Raw genomic sequence first — 13,629 nt, 5'->3', positions numbered from 1 at the left:
TGACCTTCCATTTGGCTAAGCAAGCCAGAATCCCGGGGATCACCTTTGACTTCTTTTTCTTCCTCAGCTCCAGTATCAGTTCACCACTGAGTCCTTTTCAGATTCTTCCACTGCTCCTAACTTAGTCCCAGCTACATCCCCTCTCTCCTAATCTACTGAAATGCTCTCCTAACTGGTCTCCCAGCATCTACCATGGCCTACTCTCCAATCTGTCTTCTTCACTCTAGCCAAAGAAAATACTTCATAACAAATCTCTTCATGTTGAATTCTTCTTAAGACCATCAATGGCTTCTCCCTGTCTTAGAATAAAGACCCAACCCTATAACATACTCTTCCAAACCTAGCCTACTCTGGCCCTTTCCTCCTCTCTAGCCTCATCATTTACCTCTTTCAGCAACCTGAGTAGGCCATGCTCCTTCCTGCAACAGCTCTTGTGTGTGCTTTGTTTGGGATACTCTCCCTCTGTCCTTTGTCTAGCTAATATACTGATTACTCATCTATATAAGGTATTTTTGGTTACATGCTCTTATAGGATTATATGCCTATCATCCCATGGCTCATCTCAGTTTTAAGTACATTTTTATTAGCATAACTGTTGTAGGTCACTCTTTCCCTTTAGATTGTAAATTAGATGAGAGCAAAAACCATTTCAATTTTATACATCATGTTTCACCCAGTACAATGTGTGGCATGTAATAGGTGCTCACTGTAAACAAATTTTTATGGTAAAGCTACCACTTACTTAAGAGTAAGATATCCCTTGACTAGGGAATCCATAAATCACCATATGCAGGTATCCAGATGCAGTTAATGAAAGTCCTGCCCCTGGGGGAGTTCCTTCTCTACAAGAGGAAGGGCCTCCTGGGGGAGCATCAGCCTTCCACATCCATATAAGCCCCTCATGCCTGGAGAAGAAAAAGGACTTGAGCACCAACACAACGGTTTCCCCATCCTCATTAGACTGCCCCTGGAGGAGACCCACTTGTAAATATATATCAGTTAGATATTTGTCCTTTCAACTTCATACAAAGCAAAATGTAACACAAAACAAAATTCTATAGAAACATAATAATGACATGGGGCAGAGTTCAGAATAAATAATATAAAAAATGGTTTTACTAGTATTGAAATAAATTTTATAACTAAATAAGATATTACATTTAATACACAAATCATTTAAAAATTCTTTGGCCAGGAAGGGAATAAAATACCTAGTAAGAAGTGGAAGCAAAGTTATAAAACCTACTAGTAGCATCCTGGAATAAGGCTTGTTGCATGATGAGATAATTTCCAAAAGATATGTCTTACCTCATTAGGGAATCTCACTTAATGTCAATGGTGCTCATGTTTATGTTCTCTTAATAGCTCTCTTACAGTTCCTATTTCAACAGGGCTTCAGATCCTGGCTGCTTAGGATGCAGCAGCTACAGCCTGACTTGTTTTGTGCTAGTCACTGCTTTTACGGTATAAATCAAGTAAACCAACTTTAGAAGATTAAACTTTATCTTTTACTCCCCACCAAAAAGAGGATAGCACATACAAAGGAATCATTAGGTCAGAATATTCTTAAATAAAGGCTAAAAAGGGTAAATATAAGGCATATTGTAAAAACAGTAGCCTATAAATATATTGTTATAACTATACTACTGGAAATATGCATAGTTATAATCCTCCTCCTCTTTTATTGAGTTGTTAGCCATTAATCTGCAGAAGGCATCTTTTTCAGGCACTGATCACATCAGCATTAATTACTGTTGGAAAACCCTGCTTGGATCTGAAAAACCGGGTATAAAACATTATTTAATACATTGTACTATTATAAAGGAGCAAAACATTTTTTATGTTTAATGATACTGGATAAAACATCTAAACCATAGAAGACCTGGAAGCATAATATCCTCTATCTTATAGAAGCCAAGAAATCAGATGGTGCAAGGCTGCTAATCTACAGAAACACGTACAACCAACAAATATTATAGCAGGTTACAGCTTTCAAGTTTTCTACTTACTTCTCAGCAGAGAACATTCTCTGAGGGAAAGATTGGAAACTGAAGGAAAAACACACTGTAGTCTCTCTTTACATCATTCCTCCTCTCCCTTTACTCACATACTCTAGCTTCAAAATAAAATTTGCTTAGTAAAACAGAAGGCAAGTTTTATTACTGGTTCTCTCTCACCCATGAAAATCAGCTAACCTCTTTCAAGTAAGGTATGAAAAGGAAATAATAAAATGAGTGCAGTGTCAGTTCATCAATAAATAGATAGCACTGACTTCTGGATATACTTATCAAACAATAATCTAAGTTCACTCTACTACCAAAATAATTTAAACCCCATGGTCAAATAGGAACATAAACTCTGTTGATTTATGAGCTCAATATCTTCTGGGATATGTCACCAATTTATGTGCTATATCCCAGTGTGTTAGCACCTGGGGTTGGCTAGAGGTGAAAGATAATGTAAAAGGGCTTGTAAACAGGAATCTCCCTGTTGACTGTTTGCCTCAGGAAGCTCTCACTGTTAGCTATATATTTCAGAAATTGTATGCAGAACATCGTTCTTACAACTGTGCTACAGGAAGGGTCAGTTCCAGAAAATTTAAGGCATTTATAAAACATGCATGATCATATCACACTCACGGTCAGTATAAAGGTTTGACACCAAAATGAAGTTAGAGCAAGGAAAGATTTTAAAGTTTGAAACCTCACATCATAAACAGCTAGTGTGCCATTTTTATTTAAAGAGGAATAGAGGGTCAATAATGAATGGTGACATTCTGATACTGTGACGTGAAGCAACAGTGACAACTGGCCACATATTCATTAAAAGAAATGAAGAATTTTCATTATGTTTATATTTTCTATTAAATAGAAGTCGATTCAGCCCTCTAAGATTTAGAAACGATGTCACTGATATTCACAGTTTGGAGCTGAATATTCACGAGGAGCCTGTTAAGACCACTAGAGACATTTCCCAATAGTCCTCGCTCTCCAGTAGACACAGGTAACAGCAGCTGCATTGACACCATGGGTCTCTTAGCCCTGTTTTCACAGTACATGAAATTTACTTCATCTGAACTAGTGGTTTCAAATTTTTTCAGTGTTTGGGACACCTGGGTGGCGTGTTGGTTAAGTGTCCGATTCTTGGTTTTGGCTCAGGTCATGATCCCAGGGTTGTGGGATGGAACCCTGAGTTGGACTACGTGCTGAAAGCAAGAAGCCTGCTTAAGATTCTCTCCCTCTCTCCCTCTGCCCCTCTACTGCTTGCTCAAGCATGCATGCACACTCTCTCCCTCTCTCAAAATAAATATTTTTTTTAATTTAAATTTTTTCAGGGCTAGAGGCTTGTTTCTTCAAATAAATCATATATGGAATCCCAAACACTGAAGGCTTGGGTCCTGCTCTAAGAACTAAATATTACCTGGAAATGGCATAAAAATTACAATATAAATGTTGACTCAAATTTAAAAACAATTCTTAACATTGACTATGAGTTTTAAGATAACATACTAATTGTCAAAAGTATTACTTAGAATAACAAATTTAATACTTGAATATGTGAAAGGCTATTAATATTAAATTATTTAATATTTAATTCTATGAGTATTTATTATCTTACTATAATCCAGGCCATGTACTGAGAACAAAGTACATAATAGTAATTCAAACAGATGTGGTCCTTGTTTTTAAGCTCCAAGCCTCTTGGATGTCAAACATCAAACTTGGCTAAGTACTATGACAAACAAATTCACATTAAAATGGAAAATTTGGTTTCCTGTCTCACATTCAGGTCCTTTATCCATTTTGTTTATTTTTGTGAATGGTGTAAGAAAGTAGTCTAGTTTCATCCTTCTGCATGTTGCTGTCCCGTTCTCCCAGCACCATTTGTTAAAGAGACTGTCTTTTTTCCATTGGATATTCTTTCCTGCTTTGTCAAAGATTAGTTGGCCATACTTTTGTGGGTCTAGTTCTGGAGTCTCTTCTATTCCATGGGTCTATGTGTCTGTTTTTGTGTCAATACCATGCTGTCTTGATGATGACAGCTTTGTAGTAGAGGCTAAAGTCTCGGATTGTGATGCCTCCCGCTTTGGTCTTCTTCAAAATTACTTTGGCTATTCGGGATCTTTTGTGGTTCCATACAAATATTAGGATTGCTTGTTCTAGCTTCAAGAAGAATGCTGGTGCAATTTTGATTAGGACTGCATTGAATGTGTAGATAGCTTTGGGTAGTATTGACATTTTAACAATATTTATTCTTCCAATCCATGAGCACGGAATGTTTTTCCATTTCATTATATCTTCTTCAAATTCCTTCATAAGCTTTCTATAGTTTTCAGCATACCGATCTTTTACATCTTTGGTTAGGTTTATTCCTAGGTATTTTATGCTTCTTGGTGCAATTGTGAATGGGATCAGTTTCTTTATTTGTCTTTCTGTTGCTTCATTATTAGTGTATAAGAATGCAACTGATTTCTGTACATTGATTTTGTACCCTGCGACTTTGCTGAATTCATGTATCAGTTCTAGCAGACTTTTGGTGGAGTCTATTGGGTTTTCCATGTAGAGGGTGGGGTAGGGTGGGTGATGGGTATTGAGGAGGGCACCTGTTGGAATGAGCACTAAATGTTGTATGGAAACCAATTTGACAATAAATTTCATATTTAAATAAATAAATATATATATATTTAATTGGTAAAAAAAGATTAAAAAATGGAAAATTTTGGAGTTTAATTTCACCTTTAAGTAGGCACTCCTTCATTAATTTCCATTACATTGCTAACAAAAATTTTCCCCCTTCCCTTCCTTCTTTCTTTGTTTGGAAAAACAAAATATGCCCTTGCTTAAAACCCTAATCTAAATATATCAACTATTGCTCAGGTCTAAGTGCATTTAATCATACTTAAGATCTCATCACAGAAGGAACCACTGTTTTATCTGGTATTTTCTGCTCTTTTTCTTTAAAGATATAAAACTTAAGTTCAAATTAAATTTTTAGAGACCTATACAATACACATTCCCAAAATATTCCTGATATTAAGAAGATCTGCAAATGAGCTGTTCACACGGCTTTCTAGAAGTTCAGAATATTAAAAGAAACAACTACTATGGATTTTTCCCTTCTGTAGTACAATTTTGAGAAAGTTAAGTCAAGGAGCTAAAAGGAACCACAGTTTTTGAGCACCTACTATGTGTGGGTGCTGCACCATAATGATTATAGACTCTCTCACATTTAATCCTTATGGCAATTCAGTAAGTTAGGTTTCATGGTTTCCACTGTGCAGAACTTGAACTCTGACCTCACACCATGCACAAAAATGAACTCAAAATGGATCACAGTTCTAAATGTAAAACCTAAAACTAAAAAATTTCTAGAATAGACCCTGAGAGAAAATATTTGTGATCTTGAGTTAGACAAAAGATTTCTTAAGACATGACACCAAAACCATGATCCATAAAGAACAAATTGATGATTAATTGGGTTTTACCAAAATTTATAACTTTTTCTCTGCAGACACTATTAAGAATGTAAAGACAAAACACAAACTAGGAGAAAATATTTGTAAATCATATCTAACAAAATATTCACATACAGAATATTTTTTAAAAAATTTCTTACAATGCAATAAAAAAATAAGTGAAATATTTGAATAGGCCTTTCAAGAACAAAGATGATGTGTGAATGCCTAATAAGCACTTAAAAAGATGCTGAAAATCATTAGTCATCAAAGAAATAAAAGTTAAAATCACACGGAGAGGGCACCTTGGGTGGCTCAAGTCAGTTAATCATCTGACTTCGGCTCAGGTCACGATCTCATGCTTTGTAAGTTTGAGCTCCGTGTCTGGTGAGTTTGAGTGCCCCTTCGGTGAGCACAAGCCCCACTTCTGGCGAGCTTGAGCCCTGCTTCGGGTGAACCCCAATTCTCTCTTTTTCTCTCTCTCTGCCGATTGTGGGTTCTCTCTCTCTCTCTCTCTCTCTGCCCTCGCTCTCAAAAAAGAAAAAAAAAATCACACTGAGATACTGCTACATACCTTCTAGAATAGTTATTATCCAAAAGACTGACAACACCAGTGTTGCTGAGAATGTAGAGAAACTATAGCTTCATATATTGCTGGTGAGAATACAAAATGTACAGCCACTTTGGAAAACAGTTTGGCAGGTTCTTATAAAGGTAAACATACACTTACCATATAACTCAATAATCTTACTCCTAGATATTTATCCCATAGAAATTAAAACACATGTCTACACAAAGACTTGAAAGCAAATGATCATAGCAGCATTATTCATAATAACTCCAAATTAGAAATAATCCAATGTCCATCAACCAGCAAATGGATAAACAAAATAAATCTTACTCACACATGAAATACTATTTAAACTAGGAGAAAAAAATGTAAAGTATCCAACAAAGGACTTGTGTCTAAAATACACAAAGAACTCTTACAAGTCAGTAACCCAGCTCATCTCTCTCTTTTCTGGTGCAACTTCCTTCAACACTCTGACCCACTGTGATTGCTTCCATCTCTGAACTTACAATAACCTTCACAGGGTATTTTTCTTGTAAAATCTTTCAGATCAGCTCCTGGTTGGAGGTGAGGGGATGTAAGGGGCATCAGTGATGAAAATTAACACAAATGGGCTAGAATGGGATGGGGCATGAATTCCCAAAGATGAAGTGGCCTCTCAGATAAGAGGTGTCTCGTCATCAACCTGGTCTCTGCCACTGTAATGTCTGTGTGGCCACCTGACTTGAAAATTGAGGAGCTTGCCAGAATCCCATAGCATGGAATGTTTCTGGGAACAACTGATTTTGACCCACTTGGGTATTTTATTTTGCCTCCAGAATACCCAGGATCACTCCTACACCTATGTTTATACACCTCTGAATCTCCCATGGTGCCTAGCACAGTGTTGAACAAGCACATCAAAAAGAATGAATGACATAATTGAATATTCCCAAACACAGGGCAGATGTGGTTCATGGTGCCCACCACTCTTGGGCTTAAGCTCTACACTGAGAAGAGATGGTGAAATACTGCAAATTAATAATATTGCTCTCAAGTTCAAGGTAGTTATTCTGATTCTGTTGGACTAAGCTCCCTTGGAAAAAGGATGGGAAGCAAACACCAGCAACCTGTCTCCTGGGAATAAGTTCCCAGACCAATCACCTTGAGATAATTACTAAAAGGGAAATAAGAGAAACACTGTCAAGTGAGGGAAGTATATATTTGAAGAAAAATGTAGCTGACATTGTGCCTTCAGGGCAACTAGTTAATCTCCTACATGAGATATCAGGGTGATGACACACTTTTTTCTTCAGAGGATCACCGGTGCTAAATGGAAACTGTCAATATGATGGCTGCAGAATTGTAGTCAGTGAGATACATACAATTTATAAAAGAGAAAGGGAGTCCAATTCAAGCAAGGGCTTGAATCCCATTAGTATGCCCCAGGCTTTCATGCAAGAAGCCACACAAGAATTATACAAAAGTGAATAAAATCCCAGGGTTTGGTAAGTACCCACCCCCGCTAACTTGAGGCAGCTCATGAAACTTCTAAGACTAATTGGGGCCTCAGTGAAGAGCACAGTTTAGCGAGCTTATGAACAGGTGAAAGGAACTGTGGATTTAGTCTTCATAGGTACGACCAGACTCTATTCCTCTAAATGGCCTTGAAATTCTTCATTTTTTCTAAATAAACTCCTAGCCAACAGAGTAATATTCCCCCTCAGTTGTAGATTCTATTTACTATATATTGATTAAACTGTGTTCTAACACAGTCTCTCCATTGTAAATTGTGTTTATAAAGGTGCAGTAGTGTATTTTGTAAATACTGAACTGCTTTATGTGTTGTTTTTTGAAGATTTCTGAAGTAATTCGGAGAATGTGAACTACTAAATTAGTGCCTGATTTATACGTTATGGACAGTAGGGGCTTAGAAAAATTACAACATTTGTAAGAATAATATATATTAATAATATATATTTAATATATATTAAATATATATACAATTTAATAATATATATTAAATGTATCTACCATTACATTAAAGATGTCCAAGGAAATTTGGTTACTTAAATTTAAAATGGTTAGGATGGCACAAAAACAGACACATAGACCCATGGAATAGAATAGAAACCCCAGAACTAGACCCACAAACGTATGGCCAATGAATCTTTGACAAAGCAGGAAAGAACATCCAATGGAAAAAAGACAGCCTCTTTAACAAATGGTGCTGGGAGAACTGGACAGCAACATGCAGAAGGTTGAAACTAGACCACTTTCTCACACCATTCACAAAAATAAACTCAAAATGGATAAAGGACCTGAATGTGAGACAGGAAACCATCAAAACCTTAGAGCAGAAAGCAGGAAAAGACCTCTCTGACCTCAGCCGTAGCAATCTCTTACTCGACACATCCCCAAAGGCAAGGGAATTAAAAGCAAAAGTGAATTACTGGGACCTTATGAAGATAAAAAGCTTCTGCACAGCAAAGGAAACAACCAACAAAACTAAAAGGCAACCAACGGAATGGGAAAAGATATTCGCAAATGACATATCGGACAAAGGGCTAGTATCCAAAATGTATAAAGAGCTCACCAAACTCCACACCCGAAAAACAAATAACCCAGTGAAGAAATGGGCAGAAAACATGAATAGACACTTCTCTAAAGAAGGCATCCGGATGGCCAACAGGCACATGAAAAGATGTTCAGCGTCGCTCCTTATCAGGGAAATACAAATCAAAACCACACTCAGGTATCACCTCACGCCAGTCAGAGTGGCCAAAATGAACAAATCAGGAGACTAGAGATGCTGGAGAGGATGTGGAGAAACGGGAACCCTCTTGCACTGTTGGTGGGAATGCAAATTGGTGCAGCCGCTCTGGAAGGCAGTGTGGAGGTTCCTCAGAAAATTAAAAATAGACCTACCCTATGACCCAGCAATAGCACTGCTAGGAATTTATCCAAGGGATACAGGAGTACTGATGCATAGGGCCACTTGTACCCCAATGTTCATAACAGCACTCTCAACAATAGCCAAATTATGGAAAGAGCCTAAATGTCCATCAACTGATGAATGGATAAAGAAATTGTGGTTTATATACACAATGGAATAGTACGTGGCAATGAGAAAAAATGAAATATGGCCTTTTGTAGCAACGTGGATGGAACTGGAGAGTGTGATGCTAAGTGAAATAAGCCATACAGAGAAAGACAGATACCATATGGTTTCACTCTTATGTGGATCCTGAGAAACTTAACAGGAACCCATGGGGGAGGGGAAGGGAAAAAAAGAAAGAGGTTAGAGTGGGAGACAGCCAAAGCATAAGAGACTGTTAAAAACTGAGAACAAACTGAGGGTTGATGGGGGGTGGGAGGGAGGAGAGGGTGGGTGATGGGTATTGAGGAGGGCACCTTTTGGGATGAGCACTGGGTGTTGTATGGAAACCAATTTGTCAATAAATTTCATATAAAAAAATAAAATAAAATGGTTAGGATTTGATCTGTCAAATTTATGCATTATATAAATGATGATCAAGGAACTAATGAGTTTGCACTTATTTTTCATGCAAAAATTATTAAATTTATAAATAAAATAAACTTTGTCAACTGAATTTGAATTTAAACTTTAAATCGAATGTTGATTAAAATCAAAGTAATAACAGATATTCTTTTACGAGTATAAAAAGCTTCCCAAGGGAATACAGGTTAATGGGAATTGGTCAAAGCTTTCACCTCATAGACTCTCAGCTCCACAGTCAAGAAAGAGAACCATGGGTACCACTACTGAGCAGTTAAATACCACTTGGGCCATACCTGAAGAATCCTAGACCAACAAAAGTCCCCAGAGCTTTCTCTGGCAAATGTCCATTGATTCCAGGAAAACCAAGACTGGCAAGGGAAGTGGGAGGTTAGGGGCATCGATCTAGAGCAAACATAACCTAGATGGTATGGGATGGGGTGAAGTCTCCACCCAACTTGAAAATCTAGAGAACCTCAAAATCTAGGAGTCAATAAGAATTTGAAGATGCTTTCCAGGATCCCATAGCATATAATGTTTCTGGCAACAACTAAGAAGTTTATCAACACCCCTCAAATATTTTCTTTTGCCTCTAGAACATTCAGAGTCACCCCTATACCCACACTTGCCAAGTGGGGCCCTAGGGGATGCTGAACAGCAGCTTCCACACCGTATCCATCAAAGGAGGCATAAGGTCTTCTACCACAGCTATACTAAGTCACGGAGAGCAGACTTCCAAAAAGGTGCCCAAAATCATGGAGGCAATAAACCCTAAAAGGTAGGGGCTGACCCACATCCTGGACCTGTGTCACCACCTAGCTCGGAATGCTGGGATAGAGCTTTTCAAAGCTTTTTTTGTGACTTGGCAAGTATCACATCTGTGAAATGAACATGAACTTACTTTGGAACAGGGTTTGTTATGAAAAGCCACTGAGATAACACTTTAAAACCCAGAAAAATACAAGCATAAGTGTAGAGAATTAGGTCCTTTATTATAAAGTCTGAAGATGCTAGGACTGCTTTATATGCAGCAGGTAGAAATGATAAACTGATTCAGTGAAATATCATATATACGGGTGCCCATTTAACTAACAAGTAGGACAGAATTCTGTTCCTCTAACATACTTTCTAGCCAAATTTCATCAAGACCAGAAAAGGGCAGCATAAATGAGATGGGGAGGAAAAAAGTTCCACAGACTGACATTAATATCATAAAATATTAGATTTTGTGCCAACTCTGTATCAGGCAATTAGCTCACTTAGTTCTTTCAGTAATCCTAGAAAAGTAGAAATTATTATTCCCTTCTTAGTGGGGAAAAAACTGAGGTGTGAAAGTTGAAGCAATTTGCCTAGTCCTGAGAAAAAAATTAGCCCTAAGAACTTCAGTCTGCATGACACCTCCCAGAAACACTGAAGGCCATGACAATCCATCCTTAGAATCCATGACGATCCGTCCCTAGAATCCTGAAGACTATAGTTCCTGTGCTTCTTTCACATTTCAACAGAGGCTGAAAAATCTAGCAAGTCCTCATGGAAATTTCAGTGATGGACTCTTGCTGTCAAATTTCTAAATGGTCCTGTTTCTCTTCTCACACCCAGTGGTGAATGTTAAGTGCACGTCCTAGAGCCATCCAGGCCTCACTGCACTGTCCTCCTCCCTGGAAATGAGCTCTAAGTTCAGAGGAAAGGAAGCAGCCATCACTCTGGTGTCAACACGGACATTCGAGAAGAGCCCAGGTTTCAGCAGCGCTAAAAGGAGGCCCTGGAATCACTGTGCTTGTTGCATTCTCTCAGGTGGGCAACTTTCACTCCCATCAAAATAGGAGGAGACAAAAAAATTCATCAGGAAGTGTGTTGCAATTTCACAGACTGACAGACGGAGGCATGTAGCAATACATCTTTTATTACTTTCCTTGACGGCTACAGATTGCATGCTGAGTTTAACTGGGCTGATACACACATTCTGCAGGTGTATTGTTGAGAGAAAAAATTTTGGACATTTTTCCAGCTATCATGGAAATAAAGTACCTAGGTATGGAAAGAAATTTCCTGGTAGTACAAAGAATATTTCTCCCTACTCCTCCAAATACCTTCTAGTTACATAATCCTAACATAGTCATTTTCATGCCTGGTAAGTTTATTTTTAAACATGGATAGACCAGACTGCATTAGAAGTTTCTCTTCTGTTGTGTTTATAAAATGATTCATAATCAATGATTCTACAACTAAGGAATGCAACTTTTGCTAAAGCCTTAGGCTGCAAAAGGGGTTGCATCTACTTTGCACATAAATAAACAGCTTAGAATAATTAAATGTGATATTCTCAATGCTATTTTCACAGTTTAAAAATTGGAATTGCGCTGTGCCTATTCTAGGTAGCAAGCACCCACAGCTCAGAGAAGCTACTTCTTCACTAGCCAGTGACACTGATGTCATATTGCACTTGATGAAAAGAGCCTTCCCAGAGGCACTCACCCCTGATAAGCACATTGTGTGGATTAGAGGTACAAAGAGAAGAAAAATCATTTTCCACCTCAGTGTCAGATGCCATAGGTGTATTAGCTAATCAAAACAAAATTTCTCTAATTTCCACCAAATAATAGTTCTACCACCATCTATAAGACACGGAGACAGAAACACAGCTGACTCTCTTCTTCTTATCTCCTGATGAGACTTCCCATTAGGGTGTCAGGCATCCTAGGACTATCCCAGAAGACACCTCTGGTGTAGGTGGAGATCATACGTGGTAGTGGGATAACTGCAGCTGCAGCAACTAATGGCTTAAAAAATGGTGATGTAAGCATATTTACACAGCATCACATACAGGAATAAATACAATTTATATGTGAATATATTTATAATATACTTAATTATGCACACACATTATGTCTTAAAACATAACATCAAGTTCCCCATCTCAAACTGGTCTAATTGACATACTACATTACAAAGGCATTTAATCATGTAGCTTTCGTTAATTTTAGTGAGAAACTCAGACCCCAACCAATCCTTGATAATCCTTTAAATTTTAAAAATTTGCCTTACAAAATCCATGACTTGGCTTTGGAAGCCTAGATGATGACCAGGACAAAGTATGTGGCTCCTGGAGTGGATCTATAGAGTGCTACAAACCACCCAAAACAATGTGGCTGCTTTATGGAAAAGAAAACTACACCTTGAGGTAGAATCAGAGCTTCTCATATGACAAGATGAAGAAAGAGTCTTCTGAAATGACACAGGACAATATAGGTTCTGGTTAATTTTATGTATCAACTTGACTGGGCCACCAGGTACCCGTGAGTTTGTGAAAGTGTTTTTGGATTGTTTTAATCTCTGAACTGATAGACTGAGTAAAGCAGACTACCCTCCCTAGTTCAGGTGGGCCTCATCCAATCAATTAAGGGCTGAACAGAAGAGGCTGACCCTCCCCCCAAATAAGGGGGAATTCCTCTGCCTGAGTGGCTTGGAGCTGGAACTTGGCTTTTCCTGCCTTCACACTTGGAATGAAAATCAGCTCTTCTCAACCCTGCAAGCTTCCAAACTAAAACTACACCACCGTCTCTCTGGGTTCGTAGGCCTTTAGATTTGGACCTGGAATGAAACCATTGCCCCTCCTGGGTCTCCAGCATACCAACTGCAGATCTTGGGACCTCTCAGCCTCCATAATCATGGAAGCCCATTCTTTATAAAAATGTCACATAGGGGCACCTGGGTGGCTCAGTTGGTTAAGCATCCAACTTCAGCTCAGGTCATGATCTTACAATTCGTGGATTCAAGCCCTGCATAAGGCTCTCTACTGTCAGTGAGGGCCCTGCTTCGGATCCTTTGTCTCCCTCTCTCTCTGCCCCTCCCCCTTTCACACTCTTTCTCTTAAAATAAATAAATAAACATTAAAAAGTCACATATATATATGATATATATATACATATATACACACACATACACAATTTTAATATATATGCACTTGTAATATATATACACTTGTAAGATATATATATATATACATGTATACACTTTTAATATGTATATTACACACTTTTAATATATTTATTATATTAAATACAAACACAAAAATCCTACTGGTGCTGTTTCTCTGAAGAACCC

At 38.0% G+C, this 13,629-nt stretch overlaps 1 protein-coding gene across 19 annotated transcripts in view; it reads right to left on the bottom strand.

Moving 5' to 3' along the window:
• The window catches only part of KDM4C (lysine demethylase 4C), a 430,991-nt gene that overhangs the window by 26,707 nt on the left and 390,655 nt on the right, over nt 1-13,629 (bottom strand). The window contains exon 24 of one of the 19 annotated variants that reach the window (XR_006588690.1): nt 743-905. The exons of the other annotated variants lie outside the window; for them this stretch is intronic. The gene's annotated coding sequence lies outside the window, so the exon portion shown is untranslated. The remainder of the gene's footprint in view (nt 1-742; nt 906-13,629) is intronic. 19 annotated transcript variants of the gene reach the window in all.

Source organism: Felis catus, chromosome D4 (genome assembly GCF_018350175.1).
Source record: "Felis catus isolate Fca126 chromosome D4, F.catus_Fca126_mat1.0, whole genome shotgun sequence".
NCBI lineage: Eukaryota > Metazoa > Chordata > Mammalia > Carnivora > Felidae > Felis > Felis catus.
Note: the sequence above shows the minus strand (reverse complement) of the source record. Positions and strands in the feature narration are given on the sequence as shown.